Genomic DNA, 15,987 nt, shown 5'->3' with positions numbered 1-15,987 from the left:
CAACCCTGGGTTTAGCAGGCCAATGCTCAAACCACTGAGCTATCCCTCCCTCCAAACAGAGGCTAGGGATACCATCCCTGCCCATCCTGGCAAATAGCCATTGATGGACCTAACCTCCATGAATTCATCTAGTTCTTTTCTTTTTTTTTTTTTGTATCCTGTGCTTCTCCATTGGCTGTAGGATTTTTGCACAGTACTTTGCCACAATTTAGTCTGTTGTAAAGAATGTAAGTACAGTTTATTAAAGTCATTTTAGGGATAGGAGAATAACTGGCGACTAATATGAGAATAACTAGGGAAAATACACCTCAAACCCTTAATTATAATGCTGATTTTGTGTTAAAATCTACTATTTGGTATAGTGAAGATGTTTTTCTGTAAAATACTTTTAATTATCTGAAAATCACATCTTTTTAACTAGTAGTTGGTTTATCACAGAATTGGGATATTAAAATATTTATAGATATTACAGGGAAAAAGACACTTGGGGACTGATCCAGAGAATGGAAAAATATTCCCATTGATTTCAACGGGCTCCGAATCACTGATTCTGAAGTAACTGTGGCCAATAAATAAGTACAATGTAATGGTAGATGACAATAAACCCAGTTCTTACTTTTCCTTAGAATGTTTGACAACAGAAAAAAGAAATGTATTATCACATTCCAGGAAACAATACAAAATTCCATATACTGTTGTTGAAACTTTGAGGTGTTGAATTTTTTTCATGAAAGATGGTACTAGTGATTGTTCCGTTCAAAGGATGGATACATTGCTAGAACTGATTTAATTACCGGGTAATTTTAGAAAAGAAAATTAGAATAGTATTACCTATGGATTTTTTTTAATATAGGTAAACTTTATATGGTAAATACTTAATTTCCCAGTTAAAATATCTTGTATTTACTGTAGGATACAGAATTGTGGGGTTTTTTTTTTTTTTTAAACTTATCAGGAACAGAGTCTTACAGTAAATTTCTTTGCTCTAGGTTTACTGTTACTGCAAAACTTTAACAACGCTTTTCTATGTTATAATTTTGGATTTAGTACATGTGGTAGAGAGAAATAAACTGGAAATCCTGTCTCTGTGGGTTGGAATCTGGTGTAGTTTTTGAAGGAAAACAAAATATTTTAGCGTACACTTGCCAGTTAAGCTTTTAAATGGACTTTCCATAGGATGCAACTTCTAAAATGAAAATAATGCAGAGCTTCTAAAGTTGTTTCTGTGCTGATACACAGACCATGGTCTACTTGCATTTGGTTTTATAAGCTGCTGGTGGTAAAATGAGTATCCTGGCCCAAGACGACCCAAAACCAAACCAAAACAAACCCCCTAGTTTTTGGGCACTTCTGACAAGTTGGTGCAGAAAGTACTGAATTTTAGTCTCAGCTATTGGTTTCCGTGAAGTCTCATGCTTTGTCAAATATATTGCCAATCTATTTACAGTTTTCTCAGGTTTCTAACCGTTGCAGTGGAAACTTAAATTATTTTTCCTTTAGACAATATATTACGCTACTTTGCAAGTGTATTTTTGTTCATTTTGGTTAAGATCAGGAATGTTATCCTGAATCAAAATTTAGAAGCACTTATGCAGATTTAATTACCATTAATTTGCAGTAAGGCTACTTAGTTAATATGGATATGTTTTCAAAAGGTGTAGGAGTTTGTAAAGATCTTCAGTCACCTTAAGAATAAGAGTTACGTTTTACCTACTTTCTATAAGTGACACCCAAGCCCCCACTGCTGTAAATGCTTATAAATCAATTGATTTCAGTGTATTTTCAGGATCAAGATTTAAGATTACCATTAGAGAAAAATATATTTCTTTTGTGATTTTTGGCTTTTTTGACAGCACTTTGTGTGTATTCTTTGTCCCTGAATAGTTGCTTAGCCCCTGATCCTACAAAACCATGTAACTACTTATGTCAGAAGTTTCATAAAATTCATTTGGGCTACTCACATAAGTAGAACTCCACGAATGCTTAAATAACTGCAGGACTGGATCTTCACTTTCTGCTGTTGTTCATGTGAGTCTTTCAAATAGCAACAGTGGAAAGAGACTTTTTAAAATGGGTTAATATGATTGTAAAGTTAAATAGGCAGGTTGGCAGATTCATAGGCAAGTGAAGTAGCTGAATCTTCTTTAATTTTTTAAAATTACTAACTTTCAAGCTGACTGTTTCCCTTTTAGATTTTAGAATATGTAGATCCCCTTTTGTTTAACTATCTTACTATCTGAGTTACTACAGAGAATTCTTTCCTGGGTGCTGGCTGGTGAGTCTTGCCCATATGTTCAGGGTTTAACTGATCGCTATATTTGGGGTTGGGAAGGAATTTTCCTCCAGGGAATATTGGCAGAGGCCCTGGAGGTTTTTCGCCTTCCTCTGCAGCATGGGGCACGGGTCACTTGCTGGAGGATTCTCTGCACCTTGAGGTCTTTAAACCATGATTTGAGAACTTCAATAACTCAGACATAGGTTAGGGGTTTGTTACAGGAGTGGGTGGGTGAGATTCTGTGGCCTGCATTGTGCAGGAGGTCAGACTAGATGACCATAATGGTCCCTTCTGACCTTAAGTCTATGAATCTGTGAATATCTATTCTGTAAGACCTGTTTATTGATGTTACTGTAATAAGTTTGTTTCCACACTATTAACAAGCAGGTAAGCAAAGAAAATAATCTTTTCATAATTAGCAACACTTACTAATGTCAGAATACAGAAAGTTCATGTAATGTACATGGTGAAATCTTGTAAAAGTATATTTTTATGATAAGATAAAGCAGTGGTCCCCAACGTGGTGCCCGCGGGCACCATAGCATTTATGTATGCCCGCCTAATGCACAGCAGGGGACCTGCCGGGGACAGAGAACTCAGGCTGCGGGTGCGGTGTTCTCTGTTCCCGGCAGGTGCGGGGTCTGCCTAGTTCCCAGCAGGGGAGAGAAGCTGTGGCCCCACGCCTGCCAGGGACAGAACTCTGGGGCTGCAGGCACTGGTGTTCTCGGTCCCTGGCAGGTGCAGGGCCGCGGCTTAAGCCGGAGAGAAGCTGCAGCCCCGCACCTGCCGGGGACAGAGAACTCTGGGGCTGCAGGTGCTGGTTTTCTCGGTCCCCGGCAGGTGCGGGGCCCACCTAGTGCCCAGCAGAGAAGAGAATCTGGGGCCCTGCGCCTGCTGGGGACAGAGTATTCCAGGGCTGCAGGCACCGGTGTTCTCTGTCCTCATGGCTTTTCTCTTGCTTCTCTCTGGATTCATATATTATATAATATTTTTTTTTGTATTATTTAATGTACAAATACAAAATAAGCCTTGAAAAATTGTGGGCGCCCGCCACGCTCTTCTGATGACATGAATGTGCTACTGGTCACAAAAAGGTTGGGGACCACTGAGATAAAGCTACTTAATTTCATTTTTTGGAGGAAAAAAAAAGAAATGCAGCTGAAAGATACCAGATAGAGGGCACAAGAAAATGAAATATTTTAATAGCTAAGAAGGGGTACAACATGTTCTACAGGCATAAAGATATTGCTGTGCCGATATACTTTAAAATATTCTTGCGGTACTAAATCTAGGGAGGATTTAGAAGGTTAATTCAGACCTTTGCCTCCCTTTTGAGATTATGCAAAGAATTTGTGGATTGCAATTGTTTTTGTCATGAGGACATACATTTATAATGTGAATGCCTATTAGCGAAACTTAATGGACAGCACCAGCTTCATCTTCAGAAGCCTGAGTGGTCAAAGAATGGTAAGTATTTTGGTCACTACCGATCTACATGGGATATAAAACAGTGACCTAGAAATTAGGCATGGAACAAATTATGCTTTATCTCCTGAGTCATTCTTTTCTTAAAATAATTTAAAAAAGCAAGAAATCTATAAGATTGTTATAGAAGTAAAACTCATTTTTATATTAAAAGACCTTTATTGTGTAACAGCAATCCAACATCTACTTGACTTTTCATAAACAGTAAGTTTTTTCATACCACAAAGTGAAATTACAGTTCCTGGTTTAAATTCTTAGATAATTAATGGCAGTTTTTATTTTAAAACGCTTGTCAATATTTTTGATGTATGGAAGAATATTAGATCCTATGGAAGAATACACAAATCTATATTTAACCAGGTTAAACTGTAAATGATTATGAAACATCTGGAGTTAGTAAAACTGATGAACGATAGAATGCTGGTTTAACTTTATTGCAGTAGAGGTTACTGTGTAGTTCTTATTAATGAAGTCCTTGTTCCCTCATTAGGTTTGAGTTACAGAACCATAATAATAATTAATAGGGAGAAACCCAACAATGTGCATAGTTGAATTTAGCTTTAATCTTTTGGTAGACAGCTCCCATTCAGTATCTTGGTGACAGATATCCAGACTACAATATGAGCTGGTCTTCTTAAATGGGCTGGGCTTGAATTCCCTTTTCAAAAAGGGCAACATCTTAAAAAGAATTAACATACTTTGGGTATGGGGGAGAAGTGGTGTGTGGTGTGTTTAAAAAAAAAAAAAATTTAGCAAGATGTTAATGACTTAGGTAATTTTTGCATGTACGGTAAATTGTGTAGCCAGCAATAATTGTCTGTGGAAAGTAGTGGTTTGATTATGGAAACAGCTCATAGTATTACATCTGATGATTGAAGGAAAGCAGTTGCAATCTGTTCAAAAAGTTAATAAAAAATCTGATATTTTAGCAAATGAATGGAGGTCAGTGCTGTCATTTTTAAAAATACATTTGTTAATTAAAGCCTGTACAGAAGAATCATTTATTTAATTTATATATGGTAACTGCGTGCAACTGATTGTTATATGTAATGGCTTTTATTATTAGTATCAGGTGTAAATGAATGGATATTAGTGCTTATTGTTGAAGAATTTAGGCTTTAATCTTGCAGTCTTTACTCAAGCAAAGCTTTCTTTGACTTCAATGGGAAGTTTGCCTAATAAAGACTACAGAATTGCACACAGTTAACTTGGTGAGGATAGAAGATGTTGCTCTACTTGTAGTTATTCCCTGGACGTTGAATGTTCTATCTATTTTTCACCGTTGCCAAGAGGGGATTGCTTTCTACTCTATAATTTTAGTGTAAGTTCTCTTTAAACAAAGTCTGGCTGTTTCAAAAGCTATAAAACTCTGTTAAAGGGAATGATGTGTTAATTTACTTGTGAACTTCTGTGTTATTACATAACTCATATAAATAAACTTTGATATTACTGTTCACACATTTTTTTTTCTGTGTGTATATGAGGTTGGCTGCTGCCCCAAAATTCACTAGTGCCCACTGTGGGGGAATCCAGTACAGCTCCTTTGGGATATGGAGGCAGACCCAGACCTGAGAGAATATCTGTGAGGAGTAGGGCAGGTGCTTTACCTTGGCACTCACTCAGGCTTACCCCCTCTACTGACTCTGGGTGTGTTCCTTTCCCAAATTGGATTGTGCTGGAGTTTGTCATGCTGAAGTTCATGATAGGCAATTGGCGACAGCATGGCTGGATCCTCCACAGTAGAGACATGCTGTGCTCCTTTTCCTCAGTGGTCACATTATAGCAGGTATATCAGCTGCATGGGTTTGTGTTCTGGGTCAGAGATGGGTACCTAAGACCAGTGGTCAGGTGGTGGCACAGATCCCTTCCTTTCCTTTCCACTGTTGGAGCCTGTTGCTGATGTTTCTGTGCTGAGGTTGACAAAAGCATCTAGGTTGGTTGGGGCATCCACATGAGCTACATCATTCTTAATGTCCTCATGTAGTCCCCACTGGAACTGGTAGAGCTGGGCCGCTTCATTCCACTTGATGCCAGAGACTAGTTGCTGAAAGTGAGCAGTGGTGGTGAAGACCATTCCCTGCCCCTGCTGGAGTTTGCTCAGAGCTGTATCCCCCAAGTGGGCATGGTGGGGGCCATTGAATATGGCGGAAAATGCCTGGAAGGAGGTATTCCAATCAGATAGTGTTGGGCTTCTAATTCGAGCGGGGGAAAAAGTGCAGTCCAACATGTCTCCTGTCAGGAGACTAATAACGAGTCCTACTTTTTCCTGATTGGTGGGATAGGACCAGGGACAGAGCAGAAACAGCAGGAGAAACTGGTTAAGAAACTCCGTGAATTTTTGTTGGTCCCCATTAAAACATTCTGGGAGGGGGACTGGTGGCCATGGGTCTGGGTGTGTGGCTTCAGTGTGTGCCCGGAGCACAGTTTTGTCATCCCATAGCCAGGCCACTTGCTCTGGTTACCTGTGGTGTGCTATGCTAGTTGAGCCTGCAGTGCCACATTTTCATCATGGAGCTAATTGTCTATGCAGAGATTAGTTCTCTGTTGTGAGCTGCAATGCTTGGGCTCGCAGTATAGGGAGCGCCTCATGGGAGTGGTCAGCCCAGTAAGTACACTCTGGGGCATGCCATTTAGGGATTGGTCTGCTGTCTCCTTGCTCCCACAGGGTAGGCCTTCCCCTTGGGCTAGGGTTGTCCGGGAAACTGTCAGAATACTGCTGAGTGCAGTCAGGACCAGTGATCAGAGCAGGGTCAAACCTGAAGCAGTGGGTAGCAGATGGTTCATAGTCAACTTCCAGGCAGAGGTCGACACCAAGAATCGGAGGCCTAGTCAGGTTTCAGGGTTGAGGTGTGGTCCAAATCGACATGAAGTTGAAGCCAGGAGCTCAAGAGCAGAAAGTAGGAATGACTGTGGCAGCTACAGAAGATCCATGATGTTGGCTGGATGTTTTCTGGAATTCTCTTTGCATTTATGTAGGGCAGGGAACCAATCAGGAGCCATGAAGCTACTGCCGGTTGAATCTTGCTAAGTGGCAGAGTGTGGAAATTAGCTGTCTGGCAGCTCTGCAGGGCCCAGGTTTGAGACCTGCTGGGCCTTGCAATTGAGGGCTGTGTTGGCTAGAAAGCTTTTCTGTCTCTAATGAAAGAAATGTATAGTGATGGGATCTGTTGATACTTTCCAGATTCCAGAAGACAAGGTTTCTTACTAGAGGCTTGGCAAGCCCCTATTGAATATATCAGTAGGATTTTGCAGTTGCAACCTCCTTCTCCGCTGAGGGCAGTAAAGGGATCCTCTCCTTTCCAGCAAGGAGGCTCTGCAGACGCAGTTTCTCCTCTCTGCCCGCATATTCATCTGTCCACAAGATGGTGCTCTTGTGTCTGAAAAACCGAAGTGCAAGTTGACTCTGGACAGATGCAGGGAAGTACTAACAGTTTAAAGTGGAAGATCATCTCTCTTGTTCCAAATCCTGAAAGTAGATTTTGCTGTTGCAGCCTGGACAAAGTCTGCTTCCATTCTTCTGGAAGTCAACATTTCTTTTAAATAATGCCCTTTTCCAGAAAATTTAGGGAGCTGATTACTCCGATTTATGAGATTTAGACCACAAACTTCAGTATGGCCAGTTACAGCTTCAACGTTTCCACCTGAAGTCTGGATATTGGACCATAATAAACAGATGAAGAGACACAGTATCCTACAAAAAAGTAGAAGAAACATATCCAGATGCTTTCTGGTCCTCAACACTATCAATGACCTGCATCAAAACTTCATAAAACTGCAAAACCAGCGTTGAATCTTGTTCAGATCAGGTAGGGGGTGCAATCTGATTATGCTTTGGAAGCAGAAACTGCATGGATATATATATATATATTTTTAAAAAGTCAAATTGGATTTTTTTTTATTTTAAATCAGATTTTTGTGAAAAAAGGTTTTTTCCTCAAAAAGCATATCTAAAGATTAGTTTGAATTAAGATACATTATAGCTCAAAGATATCTCATCATGGAACAGGGATTATAAATTCCAATTCCATAGTAGGAGACAATATATTCCATGTAATGTTTAAGAAAAGTTTTGTAAATGAGTTCCAATAGTTCATGGATTAGGGACCTAATCTTATGGGGTTCAGGAAGTTCTGTATAGAGTATTTAGGTTAATCTTTCTATCTACCCAATGGGACTCAGAGCTCAGTCTAGAAGATACCACCAAAGATGCTTAGTTTTTCAATTTCTCAAACTGTATATTTGTGTCTCCAGAGATAACATGCTTGTTGACAGCAAAAATGTTTTTAAATAAATAAAATGGAGAGGTGAAAAATAACAGACCTCAACCCTATTGTCCCTCTGCAGATTTGTGTACACAGAGTCAATCCCTTACCTCTCTTAAAAGTGTAAAGTTTCAAAAAGTTAAATGAGTAGAAGATTGTTGGGGGTGGAATAGATCTGGACAAGGAGAAGTCGTCTGGAGATAAATGAGAGAAGGGAGGGACAGGCAGTAGAAGTAGAAACAAAAGTTAAACTGTTTGAGCAGCATATTCCAGAAGTCTTGAGATCTTTCTGAGTGTAGACTTCATTGATTTGAAATCTACCATACCATTCTCTCACTAGAAGGGAAAATCTAAAATGGCAGCAGGCTGTAAGAGAGACCCAGTTTGGGAATATTTTAATGAAGTTCCTCTACCCATGGGTAAGACAGGCATGCATGCAAAATGCATGGCAACAAAGAAATGCAAGGCCTGGTTTCCCAAATGAAACAACATCATGAGAAGTGTTCCTTCTCAGGAGGAAGATGTGTTGAAGATGATGAAAGGAACATGTCTGAACATGCAGGATCTTCAGGTTGGTAAACTCTTTTATTTCATACTTTAACTACTGCCTGTCTTTTTTTCTGGACTATTCTTGAATTCTTACGTTTGAGCAAAAAATATAGTTGTTACTCTATGGGACTATCATTTTACATGCAGTTGTGATAAAAAATAAATAGCTGAAATAGGCAGATTTTCTTTTTACAATTTCACCTTTAAAATAGTATTGAGTATCAGTGAATGCAATGAGTAATACTAAATGAGCAGTATGGTAATAATAACTAAACTGCATTGACTTATTTTGTTTAGAAGAATCCATCCTCAACATACAGGATTCTGAAGACTATCCCCCTTTTCTGTGGTTTCAGAGTTATCTGCCAATGATAGTGTTTCAGTCACATCATGTATGTCACATAGACACAGTGTATCACCTGTAGCAAAAAAAAAAAACAAACAAAAAACCCCCTCCATCATCCAGAAACAACCATAGATAAGTTTGTGATAAGAACCAGCAGATTAAAAAAAGAGGTAATTGATGAAAAAATTGCCCGGTTTGTTTATGCAACAGACTGGGAAAAAATCAAATGTCTAGTATGCAGCTTGGTCACAGACAATGCTGCAAATGTATGCAAGAAGAGAAGAAATTATTTAGAAGAAAGTGAAGAGTGTACCAAGCTGCTAATATATGGTCACAGTGCTCATTTGATGCACCTCCTAGTCAAAGACTTCAGAGTTCCAGAAATAAAGGCTAATGTTGTTGAAATTGCAAAATACTTCTGTAACAACCACTTTGCAGCAGCTGCTCTGAAAAAAATGGGAGGAACCAAGCTAACTCTCCCACAAGACGTGCGATGGAACTCAGTAGTGGACTGTTTTGAGCACTATATCAAGAACTGGCCTAATCTGATGACAGTTTGTGAACAAAATTGTGAAAAAATAGATGGCACTGTTACTGCCAAAAGTTCAACATTGGTCTTAAGAGAAGTGTTGAATATAAGCTAAGTACCCTGAAACCTGTTTCTGTAACCTTGAACAAAATGCAGGGAAATAGCTGACGCTATTGAAATTTGGAAGGAACTGAGTGAGATCTTAAAAAGAGAAATATGCAATGACAGAGTTAAATTACAAGCATTAAAAAAAATAATTAATGGGACAAGCAGTCTTTCCAGCTCATTTTTCTTGCAAATATTCTCAATGCTAGGTACCAGTGTCAAACCTTAACTGCTGAAGAAGAGGAGTTGGTATGACATGTACATCCAGCAATCATCCCTCCATAATGCCAGCTATAATTAACTTCTGAGCTAAGGGTGAACCATTCAAGAAATATATGTTTGCTGATGTTTTAAAGAAAGTGAGCTGGTGGAAGTCATGAAAGCACTTGGATTCAGAGACTGTTGAAGTGATAATCTGACTTTTAACAGCAGTAGCTTCTTCTGCTGGTGTAGAAAGAATATTTTCTTCCTTTGGACTAATTCATTCCAAACCGAGAAATCGTTTGGGACCTGAAAAAGCAGGAAAGCTTGTTTGTCTTTTCCAGATTATGAACAAACAGAAAAATTAAGGTGAAGAGGACTGAGTTAACTACAGAAGCCAATATTTTAAGTTTCTCATGTTGACCTGGCTGACGTAGTCGATTAAATTTTTTTTTTATATTTCATTTAGCTGTTTTAGTTGAAAATAATTTTAACAAAAACAAACCTGATTTTAAAAAACTTGAATGTTTAACTAAATTCAAAAATTCATATGCTTGTTTTGTTAAAATATTATATGTTTGCTGTTGAAGAAAAAAATCCAGAATACATAATGTTGTTTTAGTTAAATAAAACAATGTAAATGTCTGTCTGGTGATGTTCTTCTCCTAATACATCAGGGCAAGAAGATCCTCCAAATATTCATGTTTAACCTGTTGAATTGGAGATAGTTCACCTCCCAATGACTTCATAAATATCTGCTTCAATTACCTTTGGTAAATGAAATAACCAAACAATCATTCATTTTCTGATATAGCTGTAAAACTAACCTGAAAGGTTTTCAAAATAATTCACTTTTAAAATGTATAGTGTTAACCTTCTAAAAATGAAACCTACATCTATCTCTGAGTTGTGAAGAATATGTATTAAAGTTATAACAACCAACAAGAATGCACTTTTATGTAGAAATCCATGATTAAATAGTCTTCTTGACTAGTGATTTAAATCAAATTGATTTAAATCAAATCTGCCCTGAGCAGAAATATTTCTTGAAAAAATTTATAATGCTTATTTTTAAGATGTGTAAGGTATTTCTACTGTTTAATTTTCCTCAGAGAACTTGGAGTAAATTGTTTGGTCCTTTCCCAGAAATGGGACAGTTAAATGGGGACTTGAAAATCAGTTTTACCTTGGACTAGGGCAAGGGTTCTCAAACTGGTGGTCTTGATCCCTCAGGGGTATGCGAAGTTATTATGTGGGGGTCGCAAGCTGTCAGCCTCTGCCCCCAAACCCTGTGTTGCCTCCAGTATTTATAATAGTGTTTAATATTAAAAAAAAGTGTTTTTAATTTATAAAGGGGGGGGGTCACACTGCTGTGTGAAAGGGGTCACCAATACAAAAGTTTGAGAACCACTGGACTAGGGTGACTTTTTAAAAGCAACACTTGAGCTCGGGGATGTCTCTCTCCATATTTCAGTCACAAGAGACATATTGGTGATTCTATTGCTCTAAGTGAAAAGCTCATCCTAAGTTCATCTTTAGCTTTGGAACTGTGAGCAGTGCTTCCAGAATATTGAGAAGTATTTCTAATTCATTATTCTATCTTTCATCCTGGATAGATGATTTAAGAGAGTGATTGATTGTGATGACTGAGGCACTTTGGAGAGAAGTTAAACCTGATCTACACTGGCTCAATCCAGGTTCCTTTAGAGCAGAACACAGTGAGAGTTGTCTGTAGGTGCATGTAGACTGTTCAAGAACTGGGTCTAGTGATATTGTAGAAATGAGCTCTACTGGAATAATAGATTGTCTCATCTTGGATCCTTTTATAGGTATAGAAAATAAGTTACTGCCTTCTGAGAAGTGAATCTCTAAGACTGGACAGGCTGATGAGATCTGGGCCAGGTGAAGGAAGGGCATGACTTTCGTCAAGATTTAATCTTCTGGATTTAAATCCATCTGCATCCTTTTACAGTTGTTACTCCTGGCAGCAGATATTCCAGCAATCTGAAAACTTGGAACTTCCCAAACCAGGCCTTTCTCTTCATGGCTGAACAGATGAAATGTTCATAAAACTGCCACTATGGTAGTTCCTGAAGCTACTTTTATGCAGGATGTCGGCCTTTGAGTGTTAATGGTTACACGTGGAGTCCCACGTTTGCCAAGGTGTGTGGTCTGGCATGGGGAGAAAAGTGACACGTGATTGAGCTGAAGGTGGTTTAGATAAGGGGTTCTCAATCTTTTTCTTTCTGGGGCCCCCCGAACATGCTGTAAAAACTCCACAGCTCACCTGTGCCATACCAACAATTTTTCTGCATATCAAAGTTAAAGGTTAGCAAGCAGGGCAATTACCTGGTCCCCTGTGAAGCTAAGTTGCTCGGGCTTTGGCTTCAACCTTAGTTGGTGGGGTTTGGGACCCCAGACTACAGTTCTGCACAGCAAGGCTTTGGATTTATGTTCTGGGCCCTAGCAAGTTTAATGCTGGCTGTCATAGGTCTCACCCCCACTTAGAGCTGTTGGGTTCCAAAATGGGGACCTGCACTGGTTTCCCTCTAAACTAAAAATCCTAGTTTAGATCTGGTAAAAGCTGCTACCACCCAATCAGGTACTTGGATTGGGACACAATCCTTCCCCAAAATCCTAGGGGATCCCAAGAGCCCCAAATCCATGGAGTTCTTACACCCAGGAGAAATAAACCATTCCCCCCCTGCTTCCTCCCCCCTCCCTTTTCCTAGGAGAGATACCGGGACTTAACTACAGAGGGATACCTCCCCCTGCCCTTTCCCTGAGAATCCACCCAAGGAAAGGTCAACCAAGTCCTTAATAGAAAAGAATTTATTAAAGAATAAAAAGAAAGTCACTGTCTCTGTAACCAAAATAGAACAATATACAGGGTCTAAACTTATCAATCTCTGGAGAGAATCCCCTCTCCTTTCTTTCTCAGTAAAAGCAAAGTAACAGCAAACAGGAATAAAAAATTTCCTTCAGCAAACACACAATTGCAAATGTAGAAATTAATTTATAAGACTAATCCGCCTTTCTAATTAATACTCACTATTGAATAGTAGGAACTACTCCAGGAGAACTTGGAGACATGTCTGGCCTCTCTTAGATCCAAAAAGAGAACTCTAACAAAGAACACAGACAAAGGCTTCCCTCCACAGAGATTTGAAATTATCTTTCCTCTGATTGGTCCTCTGGTCAGGTGGTCATCAGGTACTGCATGTTAACCCTTTACAGGTAAAAGAGACCTTAACCCTTAACTATCTGTTTATGACACTGGCCATGCTTGGTGGACTCTCTGAAGCCTGCTCGTGGCACCACAGGGGCCCTGGACCCCCAGTTGAGAACCGCTGGTTTAGACTGCTTTTCTCTACAAGTTACAACTCTGCCTCAGGAAACCTACTCTTAAATCAAGTACAGCAGCAGCTGCCTCTGTGAACTAGATGTTGACTCAGGATCCTTTCTTGTCTTCTAATGGGGCAGAAGAAAGCTATATTCTCTCTCTTTTGGTTCTCCATAGATTTTGATGAGAAAATGAAATATCTGCCTGGTTTACAGCAATGATATTTGGTGGGTGGGGAAACAAACACAATTCTACCCCTTCCTCATATCCTACATCTCTTCCTATGAGCTTTATCCCACAATATCCAATTTCTCTCTGTTCTCTTTGACCCCTCACTCACAGACAAGTATGCAAAGTTGCTCCAATGCATGCACTAGTACTTTCCTCTTCAATTATACCTCATGCACATGCTATAGCTATGCCCAAGTTCCTGCCCTCAGCAGCACCTCCAGGACCAGCCTACACAGAAGGCAGGTTGCTATATTTCTGAATCTTCTTTGGAGAACTCCCTGTTAAATGCTTTTCCCTAGTGCTTACATAGAGGAGATATCCACTCTTTTTCCTTGTCTTACAGAGGACGGCAGGGGAGCCAGTGTGTGCCCTAGAGGGAGTTATCAGAACCTCTTTCTCCCTTTGCTTTTTCCTCTTCCCCATGTCAGAAGCCAGGACAGGGGTGAGAGCAATGTCATTTGATCTGGCAGAGTGGAATGGATTTACACTTTGTCATCTGTTGGTCCTTGTGACGGAGTGTGCATAACCCCCTCTTGTCCAGTGCGGGGTAATGCCACACTATGGACGGCGGAAGTCCTGCCCCTCAGACTGAGCTGGGCATTCTCCAGCTACTGCCTCAATATAAAAAGGAGAAGGCCAGCTCATTCTAGGCTGACTGCTGGAGGGGAAGGACCTTGGGTAGAGGCTCCAGCCGAAGAGACATCACAGCCTTTGCCTGCAGGAACTGGAAACCCTGAGAGCCAGACCCGATGGCTGTGGCCAACGGAGCCGCAGGGAGTCACCCGTGCTGAGGAGCCTGGGAACCTTGATGTTCAATGGACTATGGTGCCTGGAAACGTGGTAGGAAGTGACCTAGGGAGAGTGAACGAGTGGTACCTCCCACCCGAGACACATCAGCATGTTTTGGTGGGAATCCCCGCTGACCCAGTGGCGGACCACTCCGCAATTGTCAGGGCCCTGGGTCGAGGCCTGGTAGAGTCGGGTAGGCCCGGATCTCCCTACCCAGGCAGCCACCCTTAGGGATGGCCCCTTCATCCTCCCTGGAAACTGGCCATTGGGCCTCACTGCTCCGCACCCAGGGGCTGCGATGGTGACTCCAGCCATTGGGTAGTAATGACATGTACTCGAAGACAGTTATATTGACACTGGCCATTGGGCCGCACTGCCCTGTGCCTAGGGTCTGCAACGTTGACTCTGGCCATTGGGCTGCATTACCTGTACCAGAGGGCTGTTATATGGACCCTGGCCACTGGGGCATATTGCCCCGTGCCTGAGGGTGGTTATATTAACTCTAGCTGCTAGATCGTGCTGCCCTGAATGCAAGGGCTGCTGGAATTGACTCTGGCCACTAGACTGCGCTGCCCCAAATGCAAGGGCTGCTGGAAGTGACTCTGGCCGCTTTCAGCCTAAAGGCGGTTTGGGAGACTGTAACAGTGGTGGTATCACAACCCTGCCCCACCCTGAAAGGGGGACGGGGTGTGCATACCCCACGACATGTGGTGGAGAATGCAGGCAGTGATCGGGCCCTGCTTGAATGGCCCCAGGGGGAGGAGATTATTATTAGATAACCCTCCGTCACCTGCCTACTCGTCGCTTTGCCCAAGATGGAGACTGAGAAGATTTTGAAATGGATGCTGGAAAGTCAGCAGCAGCAGGCAACCCAGCAACAGCAGGCCCAGCTGATGCAGCAGATTGCTAGTCAATACCAACTCCAGATGACCTAGCATCAGGAGGAGCAGCAGCAGCTGCTTTGAGAGTTGGCTATCCAGCACCAGACCCAACAAGAATACTTAATCCAGCAAATGGCTGCGTTGATGCGCCCAACCCCATCCCAATTGGACAGGACCTGGGAGCTCTTCCCCCGGTCTGCCAATATGACTGTAAAAAATGAGATCTAGTGATGACCCCAAGGCATTTGTGGTGACTTTCGAACAGGTACCCACCGCCACCAGGTGGCCACCAGAGCACTGGGCTACCCTGTTAGTGCCCTACCTGATGGAGCCAGCCCCAAGCAGCCTACTGGGGGTTAGACCCACAAGATGCTCTTGTATATGAGAGAGTGAAGCCCACCATCCTGGACCAGACAGGAATCAACCCCGACACGTACTGATGGTGCCTCCGCCAACAAAGGTACCTGCGGGGGACTAGGCCCCGAGTGGTAGCCCAGCATCTGAGGGACAATGCCTGGCAATGGTTGGAGGCAGAGAAATGGTCGGGACTCAAGTAGTGGAGACTGTTGTCCTTGAGCAGTTTATCCAGATCCTCCTGGGTGGAGGGAAGGAGTGGGTACTGTGGTATCGGCTGATGATGCTGGCAGAGGCTGTAGAACTAATGGAGGACTACTTGATGGCTGATGGGCCGGAGAGATGGCTGTGGAAGCCTGGAAATCTGAGTAGGAGGGATGAACTGGCTGGGGGGAGCATCTGCAAAATAGACCCAGGAGAATCACAACTTCTCCCCTGACCACCAGCTAAGCCCCCAACCCTCGAACGCTGGTGCCCGATCAGCTGGACCCAGACCAACAGGGAAGGAGACTCTCAGAAGGGACAGAGTCCACTGAAGGCAGACCCTGGGACTTGGGGTTTCAACAATCATGGGATGGGAATGTTGCCAAGAGGGGCACTTTCGGATTACATATGGATTGTAATTATGGGCAGGTCT

At 41.7% G+C, this 15,987-nt stretch overlaps 1 protein-coding gene across 12 annotated transcripts in view; it reads left to right on the top strand.

Annotated features, from left to right (window-relative positions):
- Positions 1–15,987, top strand: part of CCDC91 (coiled-coil domain containing 91) — a 345,954-nt gene that overhangs the window by 21,435 nt on the left and 308,532 nt on the right. The window contains exon 1 of one of the 12 annotated variants that reach the window (XM_039500899.1): positions 8,576–8,593. The exons of the other annotated variants lie outside the window; for them this stretch is intronic. The gene's annotated coding sequence lies outside the window, so the exon portion shown is untranslated. Of the gene's footprint in view, positions 1–8,575; positions 8,594–15,987 lie in introns of those variants that run through there. 12 annotated transcript variants of the gene reach the window in all.

Source organism: Mauremys reevesii, linkage group 1, assembly GCF_016161935.1.
Source record: "Mauremys reevesii isolate NIE-2019 linkage group 1, ASM1616193v1, whole genome shotgun sequence".
Taxonomy (NCBI): domain Eukaryota; kingdom Metazoa; phylum Chordata; order Testudines; family Geoemydidae; genus Mauremys; species Mauremys reevesii.
This window is presented reverse-complemented; position numbering and strand designations above follow the sequence as displayed.